This window comes from Mesoplodon bidens, assembly GCF_964165515.1.
Source record: "Mesoplodon bidens genome assembly, chromosome: 5".
In the NCBI taxonomy this organism is placed as follows: domain Eukaryota; kingdom Metazoa; phylum Chordata; class Mammalia; order Artiodactyla; family Ziphiidae; genus Mesoplodon; species Mesoplodon bidens.
Window position 1 is genome coordinate 53797594 of NC_138161.1, and position 25782 is coordinate 53823375.

General features: G+C 36.5%; 1 long non-coding RNA gene across 1 annotated transcript; it reads right to left on the reverse strand.

Moving 5' to 3' along the window:
• Positions 1 to 6598: 6598 nt before the first annotated feature.
• Positions 6599 to 25782, reverse strand: LOC308618021. The gene is made up of 3 exons (XR_014015953.1): positions 25597 to 25782; positions 8170 to 8339; positions 6599 to 6723 (listed from the first exon to the last, which is right to left on the reverse strand). It is a non-coding gene; the product is annotated as an uncharacterized lncRNA (long non-coding RNA).

The following is a 25782-nucleotide window of genomic DNA, read 5'->3' on the forward strand; positions in this document are numbered from 1 at the left end:
GTAGTTTTGATTTTCATTTCTCTAATGATTAGTGATGTTGAGCATCCTTTCATGTCTTTGTTGGCAATCTTTATATCTTCTTTGGAAAAATGTTTATTTAGATTTTCTGCCCATTTTTGGATTTGGTTATTTGATATTGAGCTACATGAGCTGCTTGTAAATTATGGAGATTAATCCTTTGTCAGTCGCTTCATTTGCAAATATTTTCTCCCATTCTGAGGGCTGTCTTTTCATTTGCTTATGGTTTCCTTTGCTGTGCAAAAGCTTTTCAGCTTCATTAGCTTCCATTTGTTTATTTTTGTTTTTATTTCCATTTCTCTAGGAGGTGAGTCAAAAAGGATCTTGCTGTGATTTATGTCATAGAGTGTTCTGCCTATGTTTTCCTCTAAGAGTTTGATAGTGTCTGGCCTTACATTTAGGTCTTTAATCCATTTTGAATTTATTTTTGTGTATGGTGTTAGGGAATGTTCTAATTTCATTCTTTTACATGTAGCTGTCCAGTTTTCTCAGCACCACTTATCACAGAGGCTGTCTTTTCTCCATTGTATATTCTTGCCTCCTTTATCAAAAATAAGGTGACCATATGTGTGTGGGTTTACCTCTGGTCTTTCTATCCTGTTCCAGTGATCTATATTTCTGTCTTGGTGCCAGTACCATACTGTCTTGATTACTGTAGCTTTGTAGTATAGTCTGAAGTCCAGGAGCCTGATTCCTCAAGATCCATTTTTCTTTCTCAAGATTGCTTTGACTATTCAGGGTCTTTTGTGTTTCCATATATATTGTTAAATTTTTTGTTCTAGTTCTGTGAAAAATGCCAGTGGTAGTTTGATAGGGATTGCATTGAATCTGTAGATTGCTTTGGGTAGTATAGTCACTTTCACAATGTTGATTAAAACTTTATATCTTCAGGGAAGGAAGCAGAGTATACAGTATACAAGTGACAAAATCAGGAGTTTCATCATTGGGACGATTCCATGAGTTGGGAGGTATGAAATGCAGGTTTTCTTTTTTTTTTAATCTTTCACTTCCTTAATTACTGTGACTTCTGAGGGATTTCTTTGGATTATAATTTGAAAAATACTGGGCCACATAATCTCCAAGAACCTTTGCACCTCTAATATTTTATCATTATAGATGCTGTTCTGGAGGGATTTAAGAATTTAGAATTTTGAGCTCAAGTAGATTTTATAATTTATTTAGTTCAATATCCTCATTTTGAAGATATTATAACTAAGAGACAATCTTACCAAGTTTCCAGAAGGTGTGTTGCTAAACTGGGCACCTTTAAAACACACTGCAGTCAGATGAACCAGAATCAGTTCCCTAGGATAACTGGAGTATGGCTAAGAGTGTCTATGCTCACTTTCTTGAAGAAACTGCCCAAGTTTTTTTTCCCTAGGATTGTGTTTAGAATTATGTTGAGGTCTTTAACATGGAGGGTAACTCTGAGAAATCTGATTAGACCAGGTGTCTCTCCATAGAAAGACCTGAAGGAAGATTTATCCTGTGGTTTTTCTGAGGTTTTGGCTTTGTTTAGGGGTAAGGGGTTAAGCCTCCAGACTGAACTGGGACCCAGAATAATCTTGAGGCTTTATTATCCAAATCACACTCTATACACATTTGAATAGTTCTTAACAAATGTCATTATCAAAATCATTATTCTGAGTTAAGGGCAGCAATTTTTTTTATTCCAGAATATTCTCTTAATATTTTAGGTCATATTTTTAGGTCTAAGGATGTGGATAACATCTATGTCTTTCCCACAGAGATGTAGGGATAAGAAAATTAGAAAATTTGCCTACAAAATTTTTTGTAAACTATGACCTTGCCAGCGATGTAGTTATATAAATAAAATTATAATCTGAAACAAAAAAAACACCTAAAATTACAAATTTTTGTCTGCTTTTCATGCTCTTCCCTGATTCTTCCCATACCTGGGTCCTTCTTGCCCAAATAATTCCTTCTCAGAGAGGGTTTTCCTGCCCATCTATTTAAATACAGTCCCCTTCCTTAACCCTGTCATTTTCCAACAAATTACTACCTTTATTCATTAAAATCAATTTTCAAATCTAAAGATTCTAAAGTTTTTGCTGACTTGTTTATAATTGTCAGTCCTCACTAGAATTTAAATTCCAAGAAGGCAGAGACCTAGACTTATCTTATACATGATGTGTATACATAATGTGTGCTTTTGGGATGAATAAATGAAGACAGGGAGATGAGAGTGATGAGCTGATTTCCTCAATTATACATAGCAAGCCAGTATAACAGCTAGACCTAGAACCAGGCTTCCTAGTTTGTAGTCCTCTGCTCATTCTACTATATTATATACTGCTTCTCCTTTGGATATCTATATCTATCTATATGTAGATCAATATCTATGTTTATGTATTTGTGTCTCTATTGACCAGGCAAGCAGCCAAAAATATACACATTTCCTTTCCAATGAAGCTCTGAAAGAGTACATTCAAGGCTGGCCACCACTTAGTTAAAACAAAACAATTTTAAAAGAAACAAACAAATCTGGAATGAGTTCAGATGAGAAATAAGAGCCTTAAGGGGCTGGAGAGAATGACTTATGAAGAGAGATCAAAAGAATCAGAAGAGCAGAGAAGAGTCTAGTTACTAGATGACTATCTCAGAATGCTGACAAAACACAAAGAACAGAAAAAAATACCCAGTGTAACATGAAATAGAACAGTACAACACTACTAATCCATATATATAAACACTCTCACAAAACCCTTGCAATATTAGAGGTTTCTTAGCGCCAAATTCATAGTCAATATGAATGTGCTGAAATTGACCACCACCATTGACACAGAAGAAAGTAACAGAGGCTAAACATAACTTCCGGTATAAAGGCCTTTATTTCCATATTGAATTTTCAAATAGTGTTTCATTTGCAAAGCATCCCCATTCCCTGTAGGGTGCCTCACATAGTAAAAGAGAGCTACTGTAAGTAAGTCTAATGTAAAGAAGAAAAGGAAAACCAAACTAGGCTTAACACCAAGACAATTTTCCTGGAAGTGAATCTACTGAATTGTGAAATAATCCTCTAAGTGAAGTAATTATGCTTAATTTTCAAAAGAAGAAAGTTGGTTCTTATTGTCTTTTTTTTTTAATTAATTAATTTATTTTTATTTTTGGCTGTGTTGGGTCTTTGTTGCTGTGCGTGGTCTTTATTTGTGGCAAGCGAGGGCTACCCTTCATTGTGGTGCGTGGGCTTCTCATTGTGGTGGCCTCTCTTGTTATGGAGCACGGGCTGTAGGCGCACGGGCTTCAGTAGTTGTGGCTCATAGGCTCTAGAGCACAGGCTCAGTAGTTGTGGCGCACCGGCTTAGTTGCTCCACGGCATGTGGGATCATCCCGGACCAGGGCTCGAACCCGTGTGCCCTGCATTGGCAGGCAGATTCTTAACCACTGTGCCACCAGGGAAGTCCCAAGTTCTTAGTGTCTTCAGAACTGTTTACTTCTCAGAATATTTTCAAAAATTTCAAGCCAATGTCTTATTTGAATCAATGAATTCTAACAAGAACTTTTACCTTTCTTAATTCCAAGGATAAAAGGACTTGAAGGGGAAACAATGAAGAGAGTTGGTTTCAAAAATCATTTCCCCTTTTCTAGTAGAGAAGTCCATTGATCTTTTGGGAAGGGAGTGATTAAGTGAAGAAAGACATATATCTTTGATTTAAAAGGTTTAGTCACATTTAAGATTTTTAAAATATTATTCATTTTTATTTTTAAAAGATGAAATTAGGGAGATGTATATATACTACAGTGGAATAATCAGGATTGTTAATTTTATGCACATTATTTTCCCTGTACTCCTTATAGAAAGGTACTATAACAACATAGAACCCAATTTGTAGATAATTTTCAAAAGAATTTATGATAGCCATTTAAAAACTATTTTAATTTCAGCCATCCTCTGCTTAAATATTGCCAAACTTTTTTAGATGAGGAAACTACAAAATTATAATATTTGAACATCCTAAGAGACTTATTTGAATTATTATTCCATTCACAACTGTTCATTTTAAGAATATTTATTACAAAGAAAAAATAATGTCCTATATGAGTAATTTAGAATAAAATTTTGTTTTGTTTACAGAACATGGTAGACAAGCTAGTGCTTATTCAAGCACTGTCAGTCCTTTTGAACATTCCCATTTCTGCCTCTCATTTTCTCACTTTATTAAAAAAAATCATCAAATAATATTTTTTGGGTGTCTACTCTGTGCTAGCCATTGTTCCAGTTTATTGCTATGTGGCAACCAGCCTCCAGGTTAGTTCCCAATGCTCTTTGCTTCCTAGTATTCATTCCCTAGTGTAGTCCTTCCCACATTGTGTCAGAGTTTGTGACCAAGAGACTATGGCAGAGCAAGTGTGTGACTTCCAAGTTTAAGTCATGAAATACAGGGTCACTTCTGCCTTATTCTCTCTTGGGCCATTTGTTCTGAGTAAGGGCAATAAGGAGGTTTCTCAAGGCATCCAATGGACAGGTCCTTGCAGGAAGAATTAAGTCTTCCTGCAAACAACCAGCACTGACTTGCCAGCTATGAGAGTCAGGTATCTTGGATTGAAGTCTTCCTTGCCCATTGCCCAATTAAGCATTCAGATGACTACAGTCCAAGCCAACACTTTCATTGCAGCCTTAATAAGAGAGACCCCCAAACAGAATCACCTAAGCTGCTCCCAAATTCCTGACCCACAAAAACTATGAGAGAAGAAATGTTTACTCTTGTTTTAAGCTATTAAATTATGAGGTAATTTTTTACACAGCACCAGATAATTAACACAGCCTATTTTATCACATGAGAAAAAAATTAATGTGTTAAATAATTACGTTTTTTGAAAGACAACGAAGAAAAATATATACTAGAAGGAACTTAGCACATCACCTTATGTCTATACCTGGGGAAAAAAATTAGATTCTCAAACTTTGCAATATTCTTAACAGAAAATAATAGAGTTTCATTGTTTAGTTACTGTAAACAATTATCAAAATTAAGAGTTCAATGGTTGTTTTGCTATTATTAATAATTTGCTTTGAACGGTATTAAGACTTTAAACAGTCTTAAATAAACAGTATTTTTCAAAGTACTGAAATACATCTCTTAGGTAGTCTAAAAAAGAAATGGAACAAAACAGACAGCAATATTACTTCTCATAAGAGTTGCAATTGATTACAGCCAGACTCTATGAGTAGAATATCAAGGTCTGCTTTCTACTCAATTATTTTCTGTGGGAGGGGATGGGTTAGCAGTAAAAGTGATGCAAAAAACAGAGGGAGACTTTCCTAATCAAACATATACTTGTTACTTATTTTGTAAGAGACTATGAAAAATCCCCAAATGGGGCCTGAGTCTCCATATCAGCAACAGACTTTGACTATTGCTTATTAAGTGTAAGTTCTACATAATTTCTTTCTCCTTTCTGAAATAGGCTTGGTGTCTGCAATAAGAGAAAATGTGTAATATCTATACACCCTCTGCTTAAAAATCTTTGTTTAGAAATCACATTGGTTAAGTGTTTAATGTTTCCATAAATGAGTAAGAAGATACTCCTCCTCAGTGTCTCAAATGAGTAATAAAGTTGTCACAGAATGTCCTGTGGAAAGTGGTAAAGGCTTAGAACATCCACTTAGAATGGCCACCTGGTCTAGCTGTCAGATCTCAGCTACATCCTTGTCAACCCCTTTGGCATGCACATTCATCTCTGTATCTCTACATGTTAGGCCTATTTATAAAGAATCCCGCCTTGTGGGGAAGGGAGGCAGGGAGAAGCACATCTGGTAATAATGGTTTGGCTAAGTTTTTCATTTAGTCACAAATTTAGAGAGAATCAAGACCTTCTTAACCAGTCTCTGTATTATTGTGTTAATTTCTTCCTCAGTGAAATAAAAAACAGTACTCTTGGGCTTCCCTGGTGGCGCAGTGGTTGAGAGTCCACCTGCCGATGCAGGGGACATGGGTTCGTGCCCCGGTCCGGGAGGATCCCACGTGCCGCAGAGCAGCTGGGCCCATGAGCCATGGCCGCTGAGCCTGTGCGTCCGGAGCCTGTGCTCCGCAATGGGAGAGGCCACAACAGTGAGAGGCCTGCATACAGCAAAAAACAAACAAACAAACAAACAAACAAACAAACAAACTTGTCTCTGACTGCCTACAGAAGTCTCCATTCAGGTTGGCTCTGTGAGAGGAATGCTGAGAAAATACTCGGTGAGCAGTGCCTTTACTTTTTCTGGAGAGCTTCTTCAGTGGGCAGTGAACTCATTTTGTTCAAATTCTCTCTGCTTCCTTCACATGAAGACACCTCCCCAAATCCCAGGAGGAAAATAACCTTTATTTTTTATTTATTTAAAAAATAAATTTACTTATTTTATTTACTTATTTTTGGCCATGTTGGGTCTTCGTTGCTGTGCGCAGGCTTTCTCTAGTTGTGGCTAGAGGGGGCTACTCTTTGTTGCAGTACATAGCCCTCTCGTTGCGGTGGCTTTTGTTGCGGAGCATGGGCTCCAGGGTGCACGGGCCTCAGTAGTTGTGGCACACGGGCTCAGTAGTTGTGGCTCACAGACTAGAGCGCAGGTTCAGTAGTTGTGGCACACGAGCTCACTTGCTCCGCGGCATGTGGGATCTTCTGGCAGCAGGGCTCTAACCCATGTCCCCTGAATTGGTAGGCGGATTCTTAACCACTGCACCACCAGGGAAGCCCAGAAATAACCTTTAAAAAGCATTTGTCCAGATTTACATCCAATTCATATTCATACATTCATTTATTTCAGAAACACTTATGGAATACCTCCTACATACCAGGCACCATTCTAGGCACTGGGGATATAATACTGAATAAAATCTATGGCATTAAAGAGGACATATTCTAATGAGAGAAACAGGATGTATGTGTGTATATACACACACATATATAGGCATATGCAGTATATGTAGAGAAAACACATATATTCCTAAGTAGTGAGTAAGTTCTATGGAAAAAGAATAAAGAAAAAAATGGAATAAGGAGTGCTGATGGTATGATAAGGAAGGAATTTTATTTTGTTTTATTTAGGGTGATTAAGGAAGGCTGGCATTTGAGCTGAAGGAAGTGAGGAAACATGTCGGGAAGGTATCTGGTGGAAGAAAGTTCCAGGTAGAGGAAAGAAAAACAAAGATCCTGAGAGGAGAGCACACTTGGTATGTTGCAGCAGCAGCAGGGAACCCAGTGTGGCTGACAGTGTCTAAGGAAGAGAGAAGTTAGGAGAGGAAAGAAGTGAAAGGAAGCAGATCTCATAGGACAGTATAGGCCATTGTGGACACCAGGGTTTTTCCTCTGACTGAACTGGGGGAGTTCTTAGTGGGAGAGTTCATGATCTGTTACATTTGCAAAGATCTCTCTGGCTATTATGGAGGTCACACTATGTGTGTATGTGAAAGAGAAGGGGAGGGTAGGATTAAAGCAGGGAGGCAACTATAATTATCCAAAGGAGAGATGGCAAACTAGGATTGTGATGGTGCAGAGAGTGAGAACTGATTGGTTCTAGATACATGTTGGAGGCAGAGCTGAAAGAATTTGCTGACATATTGGCTGTAGGCTTGGAGAAGAAGTGAGTAAAAGATGACTCTTAAGTATATATCCTGAACAACAGCAGGACTAATTCTCTATTAATGAGATGGAGAACACTGAGTACTTACCGTGTGCCAGACATACCGTGAGGCCAGAGAATGATCTAGGTAGAATTGAAACCATTTATAACAGACACTTTGTTTTGGTGCCCAACCGGCACTATCTGCTCTCATTTCTCTAATTACATGAAAGAATATGTGATGCTTGGGGCTGCATGGACTATTTGGTGACTATGAGAGGATGTATCAGACAGAGTTTAGGTAAGTATAAGAGGGCACATTCAAATGGGGTAATTGAAAGTTTAATAAAATATGGGCAGGATAAAAGAGAACTGTAAGGAATGGTTAGTACCTCGGACTTGTAATTGCTAGGAGCCATTACTATTAGTGGGCTTGAAGATGCAAGGGGAGGGAGTGTTTATCAGAACATGTAGAAGGTTGTAACTATAGCCTTAGAGGAGAGGTGCCCTACAGGAGCTGTCATCAGGAACACAGGTCTTACGAACCTTAGCCTAAAATGGAAAGACCCAGGGGAATAAAAAACTCTGACCTTCCACTCTTCTTGTACTTAGATCAGCTGCTGGCATTAGTCAATCAGAAGCCAGAGGGCAGGGAAGTCCAGTTGGTCTCATCCATAGAAGGCATCTTTCCCAGGAACAGAACAGGAAGGAACTATGTTGACCTGAGGTGCAGGGGAGAATATCTAGTATTCAGATAAGCCTAGAGAAAAGAAGGGAACACAGAAGATCACAGATAGAAAAGTAGAAACAAATCTTAAGTACCAGATGATGTTCTTGAGTTACCACACTGCATCTGGAACTACCAACTCCAGCAAGTTTTTCTTTCGAAATAATTTTAGACTTAGAGAAAACTTACAAAAATAGCAAAGAGTTCCCATATATCTTTTACCCAGCTCCCCCCATGTAAACATCTTGAATACCCATAATAAAGTTACCAAAACTAAGAATTAATATTGGTATAATACTATTAACTATACTGTAGATTTTATCTGGGTTTTTCCAGTTTTTCTGCAATTGTCCGTTTTTTCTGTTTCAGGATCCATTGCAAGTTACCACACTGAATTTAGTTATTATGTCTCTTAGTTTCTTTCAGTCTGTGGCAACTTCTCAGTCTTGCTTTGCTTTTTAGAACCTTCACACTTTGGAAGACTACTAGTTAACTTGTAGAATGTCCCACAATTTGGGTTTATCTGATGTTTTCATATGATTAGACTATACATTTTGGGCCAGAAAAACAAAGAAGTGATGAGCCCTTCTCAGTGTATCAGAAGGTACACGATGTTAATATGTTTTATTACCTAATTACTAATATATCTTAATGCATATTATGGTGACTTTGGTCTCTTAGTTCACATGGTCTCAGATAGATATAAACTTCCTTTATGTGAAATGATTAAATATTTATATTATTGAAGCCCCTGTTAGTTGATATTATCTTACTTGCAGATGGATACATCCTAACAAATACATCAATCCTCCTACTTATCTTCCTATTCCTAAGGGTACTTTATCTACTGAACGACAAAATGAATAACAATCAAGGGTCCTTAAATTGTATATTTAAAACCTGTGCATATAGTCAATTTATGGAAAACCGAAGTGGCCGAATTGCATTTTCATCTCCTTGACTTTAAATTTCTTGAAACTAAATGGTAAGTGTATGATTAAAACAAGAAAACATTTAATGATGAAATTAAAGAACTGAAAGTTAGGAGGAATTAGAGTAATTATTAATCTTATAGAGTAATTAAATTCCTGCATTATTATAGAATTTTCTTTGCCAGATTTAGTGATTACTCTTTATCAGTTACTTCAACACTTTGTAGAGAGCACAGTACATTACAAGGTAAATATTTGGGCAGCTATCTCTATTTTATTTTTAATTGTTCTTTATGCTGAGCTAAAATCTGTCTCACTATTATTTGTCCCAATCACCCTATCCACTGGAACTTTTCAGAAAAAAAAAAAAAAATCCAAAAGAACTCTTCTAAAGGCAGCCTTAAAACATTTAAAATTGCTAGTTTTGTCTCATAAAACTAATTACTAGGATGAGATCAAGGACAAAAGACCTCTGTGGTACTATGCCTCTTCCACCCATGTTGGCATCAATTGATTAATCCTGTTTGAGCCCAGTTGTTCATCTCTAAATCCATTTAAGTATGTTATTCATACAACACTGCTTTATCTTTTTCAAAAGGACACCTTAAGAGTGAGTTAGAGAAACACTAATAAAACAAACTCCCCAAATTTCAGTGATAATACAAGAGAACTTCTTTTTTCTTACTCAAAAAAATCTAAAGTCGGTATTTCTGGTAGGCGGGTGACTCCATTCCACATCCAATCAAGGGACCCAGGCTCCTTACATTTTGTGGCTCTGCCATCCCCTAGGGTCTGCTGGGTAAAATGCATAAGAGAAAGAACTCCTGTTTCCTAAAAACTCTCTCCTGGAAATGGTACATATTATTTTCAGTCACATTTCATTGGCAAAAACTTGTCACATGGCCACACAAAGAAGAAAGGAACATGAGAAATATAATCATAACAGGCAGCTACCTCCCAGGGATATGTCCAGAATATTGAGGGAAAGTACTTATGTTTATTTAAGTGTTAGCTGCCTTTCTCAGGTGGCTTTGTTAAACATTTTCTGAAGTACAGTTATACTGTGTCTGGGGTATTTCTCTGACCTAATATTCTGGTACAGGGGTCTAGACATTTTCTGTGAAGAGCCTGATAGTAAATATTTTAGGCTTTGCAGGTCATGTGATCTCTATTGCAACTAGTCAACCCTGTCACTGGATGGGAAAGCTACCTTAGACATAATGCAAATAAATAAATGTAACCCTATTTTAATTAAATCTTATTTATGGACATTGGAATTTGAATTTCATATAATTTTCACAGGGTATGAAATATACTTTTTCTATTTTTTTTCAACCATTTAAAAATGTAAAAACCTTGGTTCTCAGGGCATACAACAACGGGCTGCAGGCCAGGTTTGGCCTGTAGGCTTTAGATGGCTGATCCCTGATCTAGTATCACCCTTTATAAAGGAAGTGAGATTAATACATTAAGATTTGATTTCAGTGAATACTAAGTCTTAATACTCACTTATTTCCCCCAAAGTTCTGATAAATCATTTATTAATTAGAATGTATTCTGCAAATCACATGGTATCTAAGTCAATTCAGCAAGTTATCATACTATATTAGTTATATAGCTACAATTTATGAAGTACCCATGAAGTATAATCACTTTACATGCATTATTTTAGTTCTTCAGAAATATCCCATGACATAGCTATTACCACTCCCACTTTATCATTGAAGATACTAAGGCTCAAAGTAGCTAAGAACTATTTTGATCATATTTCACACAGCAAGAAATGGAAAAGCCAGATTTCAAACCCAAGCTGGATAAACAACCTATGCTCTTTTCACCACACCAAATTTCCCTGGCCTTAACAGGTATCAGCTCATTAAAAGCCAATAGCTATTCTTTTATTTTCTCTCTTCACCTGTATTTGGGCTCTATTGTACCTTTCATGTATATTTTACCTTTTCAACTTGAAAATAATTTTCCTTCAATGGAGCCAAACAGCACAGCTAATGGCAAATGACACTGAGTATAGTAAGTAGTTCTGTATGAGGAAACATTTCTTATTGTAAAATGTGGCTCTGAACTCATGATACCCATTATTGACAGTGAGCAGGAGAAAACGCTTACAATAAAGAAGACACTCTCTGAAGACAGAAGATAAAAGCAAGTAAGACGTCAGTAGTTCTGCCCTTGAGCTCTGCAGAAGTTTAAGCCTTGCTCTATTACGAACTCTTATGACTTTGGGTAATATACTTAACCTCTCAGTTTTCTAATCTCAGAATTGCTTATTGAATTTTATACACTGACCTTTTTACAAAGGGACTTGAGTTAACATTGGTGAATCAAATTTAACACCTATTTTGGAAAACTCACAAGGTTGCTAATCGGCATAAATTGCAAGTGAGGGTTTGTGAAAGTGCTTTTTGAATTGCAGATACTTCACAAATAAAAACTATTGTTATGACTATTCTAGATTTCATCACTGATTATTTTCAGTTAAGGTCACAATATACTGATGCTCACTTTATCAAATATAAAATCTTCAGTGGGAGTAATGTTATTTGCCCCTTCCCTCAGTATATAAATTTTAAACTGATGAATCCATTAATCTGTTTATATTTGCCCTTTGGATGAAATTTGTCTTTAATAAAATTATACGCCTTGCCTAAGTGCAAAGATTATGTCTCATAATAAATCTATGCCCTTGAAATACTGTATGAATTTCTAAGTATAGACATTAGTGAAATATTATTTTGGAGGATAAAAGTAATCATCTTACAGCTCATTGACCCTTCAATGGTGTTTTCATGGGGATGTTACAGGCAAGATGAGATGATGCAGCATCAGCAGAATAGGTGAAATCAATATCTGTCTACCACAGCCTTTCCCCCAGCTCATGCAGTAAAATTCAGTAAAAAGAAAATTGATATGCACAGTATTAAATAACTTAACAACAAAGAGCTAGAGAAATTCTTTGTAGCGACACGTCCTGCAATACACAAGTCTCTTCTTGGCAGACTATTTGCTTTTAACCATTTGAGGCTCCTCACATTTCCGCTGCAGCTGGAGCACATCCCAAGGCACTTCCTGCCTCTTCAGATTTTTGGCAGAGGGCCTCGTTTCTGTTCCACTTGGTTCTCCTCGAGGCATCTGATTTGTTGCTATGAAGATCCGCTTTGTCTTCTCTACTGCTGTCTTCATCATAAGTGAAAGATGTCTGATCTACTTTTCACAGACAGCTCTACCCCCTTTGATGTGTGCGGGGGACATGAAGGGAGCAGCGGGTGCCATTCTTCTTTATTTTTTGACACTAAACAGTTTACATTTGCACTTAGGGAGAACATAACCAAAGCCAATTGTCTTATTACATAAAAATGCCACATTATATTTAGGGAGCCCTCACCAAGATCTAACCAGATCTACACTTTACCCAGATATCAGATGAAAGCGTTTTAGCATTTAGTAATGTTAAAACAGTAATAACGATTGACTTCTGTTTAGCTGTTATCAATCAGATTCCAAAATGTGCATTTATTTTGACCCAGCAGTACAACTTCTAGGAATTTATCCTACAGACTGGCAAATGTGCATCAAGAAATATGTATAAAGATTCACAATGCTCGGTCACAATGGCACCATGTCAGCAATAGCCTGTGGCTAAGGAACACTTACCCACTTTAGACAGAGAACACGTTCTCCTGTCCACTTCAGTCTCAGCTCAGCACTCTTTATTCACTGTTGATACCTTCTTGTTCCTTAAAGGTACTTACGCGTATGACACCCATATACGCTTTTCAAAGGGCAACGTCTCTACAACTATAGGAGCATATGGAAGTGAAGGAAAACACAACCTATCTAAGAAAAGTATTTCCTTTTGTGTCACTGACCTGTTTGATTTTAATAAAGGAAGTATTAAATGAATATATGTAGAAATATGAAGAGAGAATAAATACATAGAATGATAAAATTAGAAATCCTCTTTTATCTTTGCCCCAAATTCTCCATCCCCACATTTCCCAGCTGTAAGTATTAACAGTTTTATAACTATCTTTCCAGTATACATTTTCAAGTGTGCATGTGTAGGTGTGCAAGTGCATGCATGCACAGTTCTCATAAATGAGAGCAAAATATACATCTTGTTCCATGACTTATTTTTTAACATAATGATAGAGCCCTTTCCATATAAGTACATAGAGATCTGCCCCACAATTTTGATTGCAGCATAATATTCAAAATATAAATCACATTAATTTATTTAATTATTCCATCATTGGTACACATTTAGGCTGTTTGAAGAATAAAAAACTGGAAATAGCCACCATGATTAAAACTGTCAATCTTAACTTTATGAAGTTTGTATTATAAAAACAATAGGTACATTGAATATATTTTTCAACTCACACATATTTCTCCCTCTCTTACTTGCCTTCTCTCTAAGATTCAAAATTGCCATATAATAGTGTGCTTGGCTCTATGGAAAATCCTCTCCATTAAAATAAACAAATAAACAACAATTTTCAGTAGCAGAAACATCCTTATAGATAAACAAATGAAAGGATTTATTTTTTCTGCTCTGAGTATCTGGAATTCCAGATCTTTCTTTCCCCTCCCCATCCCCATACTCTCCCTTCCTCACATCTTTCAGTTCTGTTTTTCTCTTTATATTAGCCTCTTAAAAAGACTGTTGAAAAAGGTTTCAGGCTTACATCATCTCTTTGTGGTGATCCGAGAAGAATGAGAGAAATCCTCCCTACCAGTTTTCATATATAAAGTCCCCAAGGAGTCTGATTGGCTAATTCTGTAATCAAAAGGTTGAATAATGTGGTTGATCATCCCACCGTACTGGACTGAATGGTGGCTCCCAAGAATTCATGTCTTTCTGGAGCCTCAGAATGTGACCTTATTTGGAAATAGGATCATTCCAGATGTAATTAATTAAGATGAGGCCATTCTGAAGTAGGGTAGGCCCTTAATACAATGTGATCGGTGTCTTTATGAGAAGAGAAGAGACAAAGAGACAGATGTGTGTAAAGGAAAGACGATGTGAAGACACACAGGGAGGACACCACGTGATGATGGAGGCAGAGACTGTGATGTATCCACAAGCCAAGGACTGTCAGCAACTACCGGGCTTTAGGAGGAAGGCATGGAATAGGTTCTTTCTCTGAGCCCCCAGGAATGAACCAACACCGTGACCCCTTAATTCTTGATTTCTGGCCTCCTGAACTGTGACAGGAAAAAAATAAATTTTTTAAGCCACCCTGTCTGTGGTACTTTGTTATGGCAGCCCTAGGGAATTAATACACCTACCAAAACCACATGAGTGGGAGAAGGGCAGTTCTTGAAATAATGCAAATGCTATACAAAATTACTAAGAAGAAATATTGAGTAAAACAAACCAAAACAAACAAATGAACAACAACAACAATAAAATTAAAAGTACCTGGTGGTACCACCTTGAAATACTCACAAAGCACTTTTCAAAACCCATATAGTATGCTTATTTATATTTTCACGCCATCCACTTCTACAAATAATTTGAGGAAAATTACATAAGAAATCACAATATAATAAAACCACAGACTGGCATAAAAAAGCAAGAGTTAAAAAATAATGGAGGGTAGGAAAGGTGGAATGGTTACAATAGAACATAATACTTAAAGCTATGATTCCTGGTATCCGTCATGAAATAAAACTGAGTCCATACAACTTTCATTACCCAATGAAGAAAGCATACCTGGCAGTTTAAAAAGAAACAATCTTTTTTCTTACCACAAGAAGAAGTGTGTATTTCAGTAAATCAGAATTAAAGAATTAAACTAGCCCTCAGGAAAATAAAAACTCAATCTCAAATTAAATTCCAGAAGCAAATGAAAATTGAATCTGGAAGAAGCTAACACCTAACAAAGCTTCAAAACATCACTTCAATTTTCCATACATAATATTTGACACTCAAAAGATTATCAACTATACCAGGACTTAGCATCAAATGACCAAAATAAAGGAAAGCAAGCAGACAACAGAAACAGACCCATAGGAGAACTAGATACTGTGGTTATCAAACAGAGATCCTAAAATAACTGTGCTTAATAGGCTTAAAGATACAAATGACAAGATGGAGAGTTTTGGGTAAATACAAGAGCCAGACTTTAAGAAATTCTTAAAAATGGGAAAATCAGGGTAGTGATTGCACCTTTTCAGAAGGAAGATGGAGTCTAGGTGGGATTATAAGGAGAGTTTCAGAGGTATTGGTATTGTTCAGTTTACTGAACTGGTTGATGATTCCATGGATGTGTTTCCTCTATGGAACTTAATAGAGTGGTACATTTTCTGTATATATGTTATACCTCAATTAGAATTTTAAAAAAATATACAGACTGGTGAGGGTCTGAAACAAAAGCATACCCTAGTGTTGACCGAAGGAGTAAAACCTATAGCTGTCAGTGATTTTTATATGTGAATGATTCAAGGAGGGAGGCTCAATGTTTTGCTCAAGGATAAATGCAGAATTGGTAGAAAAGGCAGAGATTAGAGTCTAGAGTAGTAACTCAATAAATATTTATTAAAAGAACAAATGAACTGCCTATTTATTCCTCCTACTGAAAAAGAAGGTACGAAAACAGGATGAATAAAGGAACATAAACATTTATTTTTCAGATCTCTTTAGGGTGCCCCTTTGTTTTACATACAGGGATAGAAATATTATACTGTATTTAAACTAGAGGAAAAGAAATAATCTTTCCATATTAGGCCCTGTCTTTGATTTACTCTGTGTTTTTAGGGAAAATTTTTCCCCTGCTTCTCTGAAAAGAGCACTAGATATATTTCCTGGCTTATAGCTACACAGAGCTCAGCTAATGGGAATATTCTATTTAGGATCATGCAGACGGTGAACCAATGAGCATATTGCGTATTATTCTCAACAGTCCAGGTCAATGTCCTAATCAGTCAACACTAAACACGTGATTTAGATTTTTAAGAGTGCACAGGTTCTATTTCTATTGTTTCTTAAGGCAAGCCAGAACAGTCTCTTATTTTGACTGAGGAACGTAATTATTGACAGAAGGAAAGCCTAATGGTCTATTTGAGAACCACAGAGTTGACTGAAATTTCCCTTTCCCCTATTTTAAATGAAGGACTCCCTTTAGGGTTCAAAACATGTTTCCAGTGTGGTTAAAGTAAATATTTTTATAACATTTAAAAGGAAAAATCAACACTCTTATTCCACTTCATAAAGAATTCACAAAGGGATCAACTTAGAGAAAATAAAGATTAAATAATTGTGGCTGGGTTGTATGCCAGGAAAATGGGTCACTTATACACACATGCACAATCATTCCTTCTACAAATATAGGGAGGCCCTGCTGTTTGCATGGCTCCCCCAATGGCTTATAGTTTAATGGGGTGGGAGAATACACACAGCACTAAGCCAGCAACAGTACAAGTGTGTGTAGAAAAAATAGGAAGAGGGAATGACAAAGTGTATATTTAGAAGTACCAACTGGATATTAACAGGTGAAGTTTATGGAGAAGGAAATCACAAATTAAAGTGAGCCTTGGAAGATGGCAAGAGGTTGGATAAGAAGAACAAAGGCCATTAATTGTTCTTTCTTTTTCTTAGGTAAGGAGGTAAGTTTGGGGGGGGGAGAATAAAAAGATAACTCCATCTGGAGCAGTGACTATAAAAAGAGAGTCATGGAAGACAAAGTTGGAAAAAGTTTTGAGAAAAAACCATTTATGCAAGGCAAAGGAAGATGTTTGGATTTTAGACAAAATGGCATGATGAAGGCAACTTATGTTTGGATTTTAGACAAAATGGCATGATGAAGGCAACTTGGAGCAAGAGAAAAATCATAAGCTGTGAAGTAAGAGAGGCTTGGATTGGAATCCTTGCTCTCCTAAATATGTGAGTCTCTTTTTCCTCTTTATAAAAAGAAGATAATAATATTACTGTATAAATTTATTATGAGTTTTAACTTAATAATAAGTATAAAGTGGCTGAGTCATATAAACCCTTAATATACACTAAAACATCATCCAACTCTTCCATTTTATATTCTGTGTAGCTGAGTGCTATAAAAGATTTTGAGTTGGCTAATGACTTGATAAAGACAGTATTTAAGGAAGGTAAATCTGACAGCAATTTGCCGGAAGTCTTGGAGGAAAGGATGCTAGCTGTTAAGCCATTTTATTGGGGTGGGAGCTTGAACCTACTTAAAAATGTATATATAATATAGATCCTCTGGGGAAAGGATACAGGGGCTTCTGATTATCAAAACAGTCCATGATTCCCAAAAAGGTTAAAGATCCTTGCATGCGTTATAGAAGATGCTAGGCTATGAGGGACTACAGAAGAGAAGTGGAACATAATAAATAAGATTTAATTACTGTATAGGCAAATTAAAGGAAGAATTGAAAATAACACTGGAATCTTAGTCTCGTGTCACATGATACCATTTCCAGAGAGAAGGGAGTGAGTTTAGAAGGAAAGGTGATATGTTTGCCTTTAAACATGTTGCATGTCAGGTATTTGCTAGAATTGCTAAGTAAAATCTTGTCTAGACAGAGTTTTGCCTGGATTTGGGATGCAGGTCAGGAATGGAGATAAAGATAGTTTAAGACAAAGCTTTTTAGTTCTAAGATTACATGGCAAGAGGCCAGGGAGTACATAACCCACAGGATATAATAAGATAGCTTTGGGGAGCATATTCCAAAATATAGGGAAAATGTTTTTTAAAAATTGTAATTCCAAAAAATTATAATGCACACTTGCAATGAAAAGTTTTGAAATAGAAAAAAAAATAACATTTTAAAGGTAAAACATAGGACAGAAAGAATCTGCATTAATTCACTATTCCTTCCAGGGGTAATTTAGAGACAAAATTGTGAGAAAACTGCTATAGAAGGAAGTTAATTTTCTGACAGTGTGAAAATAAAGTAAAATGAAGAGAGGAACAAAGACTAGGTCTTTGATCTATCCAGAGCTAGAAGGTAGAAGGAAGAAGACCCAATTAAGAAGAACATGTCAAAAAAGCAAGTAGATGTACCAGAAAAATAGAAACCTAGAAAAGAGAGAATGTGAAGAACAGGTTGTCAACAATGTCAAATGCAGCAGGCAGGCACCTAAAATGAGGAAGAGGCACCAGGTATTAGAGTCTTCTTCCTAAACAAGTCTTTAAAGTAATGTTACAATGTTAAGGTTGTATGTAAAGATGTTTAGATCGTGTTCTAGAATACGGTTGCAGAATCTTTTCTACTGTAGAAAGCCTTTCAAGAGATCCATAAGCAAACATAAATATGAATCCCTTAGGCAAATCATTTATTGTATGTGTTTTGTACTCTCCTCATCACAGCAGCATGTGATTCAAATCTTAGAATCTGACAGTCTCATCCATTTCAAAGTTGATTAGAGGTTGAAGACTGTCAAGAATGGAATAATACATAATCTCAAAACTTAGTACTTCTGGGCTAATGATAGGACAAATCAATTTTTGTTGTTACAGAAGCAGCTTAAATGCCCAGAGCTCTATCACCCAGCCTTCTGTGTTTGTCAAAATGAAAGAACAAAAGTAAAAAAACAAAAACAAAAACAAAAAATCCTGGAAAATCTATTATTATTGTTGTTGGATTAAGAAAACAATACATATCACTCTCATAGTCTTAAGCTGCTAAAACTTCAAATATGCAGTAAAGCCACTGCATTAGAAGGAAATACTCAAAATATAGTCACTTTGCCTGACTCTCATGCCATTTCTTCAAAAAAGTACTACAACCCTCTAGCCCAGGGGAAGGGAGCAAGCACTAAACTAGAACTCAGGTCTTCTTTTACTGCTTTTCTCTTGTGACTTGTGCAAGTGACCTTCGTTCTACGCATCTCGGCTGGTCTCTGTGTAAGAGGTGAGGACAGTATCTCTCCAATCCAGTTTGCTACCCTGGGCTTCAGTGTGATAATTTATGATAGGCAGGCAATTGTATCTTTCTTCACAAACCTGTTTTGAGGATTATACTCCATAGCATCTGTATATGTGCTTAGCATACGGTAGGCATTCAGTGGAATCAGCTGGAGTTCTTTCGAACATTCCCTTCTACCTTAGGGGTCTTTTGGAACAATCGAATGACATAAACTGCTATGTAGTACTTTAGGCATTCATATGCAATAAATGAGAGGGAGAGAGAGATGAGGGAGGGACAGAGATTGAGACTGAGAAAGAGATGCCTCTTATTGGGAGGTTATATTGAAAGATTACAGAGAGGCCTGAGCTGGAAGATAGCTTAATAGCAGATACTGAATAGAGAAAAAAATTGCCAATTCTGCAGCTTCAGAAATAGATGAGATAGTAGCATTAGGGGGATGAATTTCACATGTGAAAGGATCTCACAGTCTTTGAGACTGAGATAGCCACAGCTGGGATATATGTGTCTTGTCCAAACTATCTTCCATGAAAATTATAAACAAAAATGGGAATAAAAGTGACATTTAACTCTTTAAAATATCCATAACTCTGATTTTCTAATCAGTAAGGCTAAATTTTCCCTTTAGATAAGATTGTAAGTGGACATCTTTGCCAGAGAATACTTTTTCGCCAAGCACCCTAGTACTATGGCTTTCAAATGTTTTTGACCTGACTCATGTATTTAAAGGACATACAATAATACCTAGCCATTTTATGTGCAATACATGCTGATATTTTCTATTGTAAATGGCTTTCTCAAGGTGCTAATGAGTCATGATCTGTACTTTTAAACAAAAACAACAAAAACCCCAACCTCTTTAGTAGTAGTTACTTTTATATGTCAACACTAAATGCAATGGTATCAGAAATGAACTTTTATTTTTTAATCTTTTAATAAACAGACATTTATGAATCAGGATCCATTTTAGATAGTACTTTGGTATCTATTTTATTCAGGTCATATAACTAGATATACATTTCTTACTGAGGTTGGATTGTATCAATTAGTATGGTCATATTTCCTGCAGCAACCCAGACTCAACATCTCACCAAGGTAGGTCATTCGTTATGAAAGGTATCAGGTGAGAGAGTAATGGTTATTCATAAAAGATTACCTCCACTTAGGAAATACAAACAGACAAACACCCCCAAACCTCAAAGTGTATGTATTCTGGTTTGGTTTATTACACAAGAAGAAAAGCCAACATATGAGGCTCTAGTTTAGAGTTCCCTTAAACTCCAGTGCTTTATGAAAAATTTTCTGATTTATTTTGTGGTAACTAATAAAAATGTATTTGAAATGATTTAAAACTGGAGGTGCTTTATTCTTATCAAGGATTCTCAGATATTTTGTAAAGTTCTCTTTAGAGACACTTTTGCTCTAATCTAGGGATCCTGATACTGATGGGTAGAAGATGCAAAACACTAAACGTAAATAGATAATACCAGTGAGTGGTATTAGTATAAGGAAAGTACAGTCATCCCTCAGCATCCATGGATTTTGGTACCCACAGGGGCTCAATTTCTGTATATAAAACAGCACAGTACAACAAATAGCTATGGATGTGACACCGTGGATATGGGGGGATGACTGCAGCACCATACAACCAAATGAAGGAACACACTGTATTGTGTGCTCATAAAGGAATTGGAGTTATGGGCTGAATGACCATCTTAGATTTTCCTCAACACATAAACACATATTCTAATAGAGTTGTCAGATGAAATATGGTACACACATTTATTTTGTACAAATATGTCCTAATGATTGCATGGGACATACCTACCCTAAACAATTATTCATTATTTATCTGAAATTCAAATTTAACTGGGCATCCTGTATTTTTGTTTGCTAAGTCTGGCAACTCCCCACCTAGCATGATTTGTGGCATATCAAAGGAGCTGTAAAATATCTCCAGAAGCAGAAAGTTGTGGCAGAAAGAGCAAAGACTTTTGCAGATAAATCTGGGTTCAAATTCTGTTTCTACCAGGATTTTATTTTGGAAAAGATTTTCATAACATCTTATTCTGACCTTCCCAAGGCAGTGTCATGTGCTCTGAATCCCTACTTTCTCATCACCATCAATATTACTCTGCTCTCAACTGGTCTTCCTTTGGAAATGAGCCCATTTATGTTTTAACAGGAGACCCTAAGATTCCTGTATTTAAACTCTTAGAAAGGAAGGGCTTTTAATTCTCACCTTTTTTTGATAGCTTATTATCTACTATACCTGTTGCCCTAGATAAAGACACCTAGGAGAAGGCTCATCTCCACAACACCTGCCTTTTTCTAATGTGTGGGCAAGGGACAATCCCCTGGAGCACTGATAGTGATGGGCAAGAACTTGATAAACTACCATTAATACTAACATGCCTACCATGTACATTATGCTGGGCTGGGTGGCAGAAATCTGAACACGGAGGAAATTTACATAATAACATTTATTTATGACTTGGTCAATGATTTTGCACAGCACATTCCATAGCTTGTCCCCTATTAGCAATGCATAGATCTACACGCTGTGTGAAACTGCAACAAAGCTAGAGCTTTTACACAGCATTTCCAACCTTAAGTTGATAGTCAGGCACTCTGCGATACACTGTAGTTCAGATTTATTCTAAGCACATCTGTACCTTTAGCATACCCCAGAAAAAGTACTCAAGGGAGTTGAAATCTGGTGAGTGGGTAACCCATTCCACATGGCCACACGGGCCAATGCAGATTTGGAAATTATCATCCAATTAGTCCCTCACCACTCTGGCATAATGGGGTGGTACACCATCCTATGGGAACTCTTCTAAGTGCCCTTCCCTTAGCTTGTAAAGTGTAGCATTAATTCAGTAATTGATCACTTAATGGGTTGGTTTTGTATGATAAACATTTATGTTTCCAAACTTTATGATCAAACTGTAGCTGGCATTTATTATTAATATACATAATATATGCTTTGTTAACTAAACTTATGACAATCCTGTAAGATATCACTATTATCTCCATTTTACAGATGAGAAAATAGAAGCAGAGAGGTTATATAACCTGACCAAGATCGCACAGTTAGTAATTGATGGAGCCAGCATTTCAACTCAGGCAAACTGAATTTAGAGTCCACATTCTTAACTCCTAAGTAATGCTGCTGGGTAATGTTAGAGTAATACATGGTAGTAATGAAACCATTTCCTGCTGCAAGTATCACTTCCATGCAATGAAGTCATTATAGACAGAGTTGTATCTTTATTTGTAATGGGATCTAAGCCAGAGAATTTCATTTTGAGAGACACTATTCATCACCTCAGGCTAAGAGTTATCTGGATACCTTTGCCAAATGTCAGCGATTCAATTACATTCCAACTAAGGTTTTATTCAGACATTATTTTGGATTTGTTTTCAAAGCTTTACTTCTACTTGCAAGCTACCTAAGTTTATTTCTTTGCTGTTGTTACAAAGGGACCAACATAGTAGATACTTCAGTGTTAAAATCTTATTTAAGACTAAACACAGAAACTTGATTTGGAAGGCTGAGATAAAACATCCTCAAAAAACCTTCTTTATTTGTAGATTTAAACCCTCAGATTCTCACTTTAATTGCAAAAGAGAAGTTATTGAATAAGGAAGTTTAAGTGATTTTTTAACCATGTTTTAAAAAATACTATGCTATTGAAAAGAAAGAAAAGAATTGCTCTTTCTATTGTATATTACATGGCCAAAGGGGCAACTCCCTTAACTGACTGGAGGAAGTTAGCTGTTGGTTTCAAAATCACTCTTTCCAGAGAAGTAGGGTGTGTGACTCAGATTTCCACACCAAGGTGGTCCCTGAGAGAAGACTTTAGATGTAGAAGAGGTAATGTTAAATTCTCTGGTATCACTTATTATTTCCCGCAGGCAAGCCACATGTCAGAGAACCTCAATCTGAAAATGACACAAGTTACATGGGCTTCTTCCTTTACTTTTTTAAAAGGTTTTTATGTCTTTCAGTTTTCATGTGTGCTCTTGATTGGTATCTTTCTATAAATAAATGTACTTAGAATGAAAAAGTCATTCCAATCCTCAGCTGAGAGATCTTTTATATCCATCTCCCAGAGAGAGGAGATGAAATTTGATTTGAAACTGAACATACACAACTTGGCATACAGATTTCCACACTTTTCAAAGGTCTTAAATGGTCAAGATGATGAGAACAATGAGAAAGAAAAATAAGAGGACAAGAGTTATCATTATTTGGGAACTCAGTGTACCCCTCATACCATGGTAGGTATTTTTCACACAGCATTAAATTTAGTCTTACTCCATTTTATTGAGGCATGTGATATGTGGAGATATGAAAATAACTTTTCCCAAATTATGTATGTAATATAAGTACAGTAACCAGGATTCAAAATTAAAATAAGAACTCAGGATCTGTGATGTTTCCATGATTTCACTCTTAGGGATTTAGGCCTAGTGTTGGGTGCTAAACACTCTGAAAGTGGCTGAAGAAGTAGAAGTCCCCCAAAACCTCTAGAAAATTGAAATAAAAAATTAATTTCTAAAAATATTTTCAAAGTTAATGTTCCAATAGTAGCTTCGCATCCATAAAAGACAAATTTAATTGGGAAAATGCATAACTGACCTTTGATACATGAGATTCCTGAAAAATTTCACACATACTTAGGGTCAAGTGTTAAGCATTTTGTTTCAAATATAAGATGTATGTTTAGAAATTAGTTTGGTTGACCCTGGAACTTAGGCATTATATTAACCCCAAAGCCTTCTGGATTGTGACCCATTTGGCCTTATGCCATCTTTCATAATTGTGGCTTTTTTTCCTTCATAAGAACCACAGTTTCCTATTAAGCAGGAAGTGATAGGTTACTGTAATCCATGTAGTAACTGCCTGTCAGCATGACATTTTTTTCATTAGCATTTACTACAATACAGAAGGCTTAGGTGTGCCCTAATTATGGGATTTCTTTTTAATGCTTCATATATGTGGGAACTGAGCCTTTTGATTCATTAATTCATTCAGGTAATATTTACTTTATTGAGTATTTTATAGACATATAGTCTTGTCCAAGGCACCAAAGATATAATGGTGAATAAACACAGTCTAGTGGAGGGGATATTAATCAAATAATCAGCAGCAATTGTAAAACTGCAATTGTGATATGTGCTAAGACATATGGTGCTCTGAGATGGCATAGTAGGGAAATTAACCTATGCAGAGAGATTGGGAAAATTTCCCTAGAGGAGTGACAATTAATCTGAAATCTGAAGGACACATAGAAGTAAATTAGGACTGAGAGGAGGAGGAAGAGTTCTATCCTTTGAATCCTGATTGGTGGTGGGGTGGTGTTGAGGGAACAAACCAAGGGGCACACCAGGCTGGGGTTCATTAAGCAAGGGTAAGCAAGGCAGGGAGATGGGGAGGGAGGGTGTGGGCAATCATGAGAGGCTGAGGGGGAGATGAGGGGGTTTCAAGGCTGAGAGGAGAGGGGATTCAGGAAGGAGTAACACAATGAGATTTGTGTTGAAATGATTGCAGAGGTCTGTTTAGATGCAATGGGGAAATGCATGAAAGGGGATAAGAATGGATGTCAGTAGACCACTTAAGAGGTATTTGCAGCAGTCCAGTCTTGGGGTGTGGTAGTGACGATGGAGATACAGACAGAGAACAGATGTGTCTAGATGATCTATGAACAGATGCTGGTGATGAATTAGGTATAGTATGATAGGTGGTGAAGAAGAGGACTTGTTTAAAAGGACTTGGGTTTCTCAGTCTCTATGCTCCCCATTCATTCAAAATGGACCAAACTAGGATGAGAGTAAAGAAAGATGTTGAACCCAGTTTTGTACCTACTGAGATGGAGGTACCTTATAGGTTGGTGTAAGCTGTTTCTTTTTGCAATTGAATTTGTCTTTTATCAAATACTTTATATTACATATACTATGTAATTATATTCCTAATTTACTTAGCAAAATAGCTATGTCTTTAGTTTGGGTGGCTTAAACCTTATACTTCCCAGATGAAAGCACTACTTCTTAAATGCTTCCCAAAAAACTATTTAACATAAGAAAATGAGTAAACTGAATTATTAAGAAATACAGATTGGAGGTGACAGAGATAATGCAACCTGTTCCGAGTTCTCAAAGCTATGAAACTTTGGGATGTTAATTAGAAAGCAAATCACAGATTCCCTTGAATTAGGATGTATCTGTATTGTGATGAGGGGAAGTCACCTCAAATTCATGTATCTGTTTCCCTTAAGTATTTCTCCTCTATGTACCTTTTATGGGAAACAACGAAACTGTAACACGATTCCCTAGCACTCTTACTCCTGTAGGTTTTGCTTCCTTTTCATTAAGTAAAGGCAACGACTCAAAGCGAAATGAATTTTGTCATTGTGAACTCTATTCAATGAGCAGTCACTTACCACTGGGTGTAGCAGAGGCAGAGAGACTTAACCATCTCTCCTTCTTTTATCTTGAATAGTTAAAAGAAGCTTCATCTTTTCTGAACCTTAGTGCCTGTATGCATCTTCCTCCCCTGATTTTAAGGCTCATAGTTGGTGTTCATTCCCCATGTGTCTGGAGGTGTCTCAGTGAATTAGCCTGGTCCT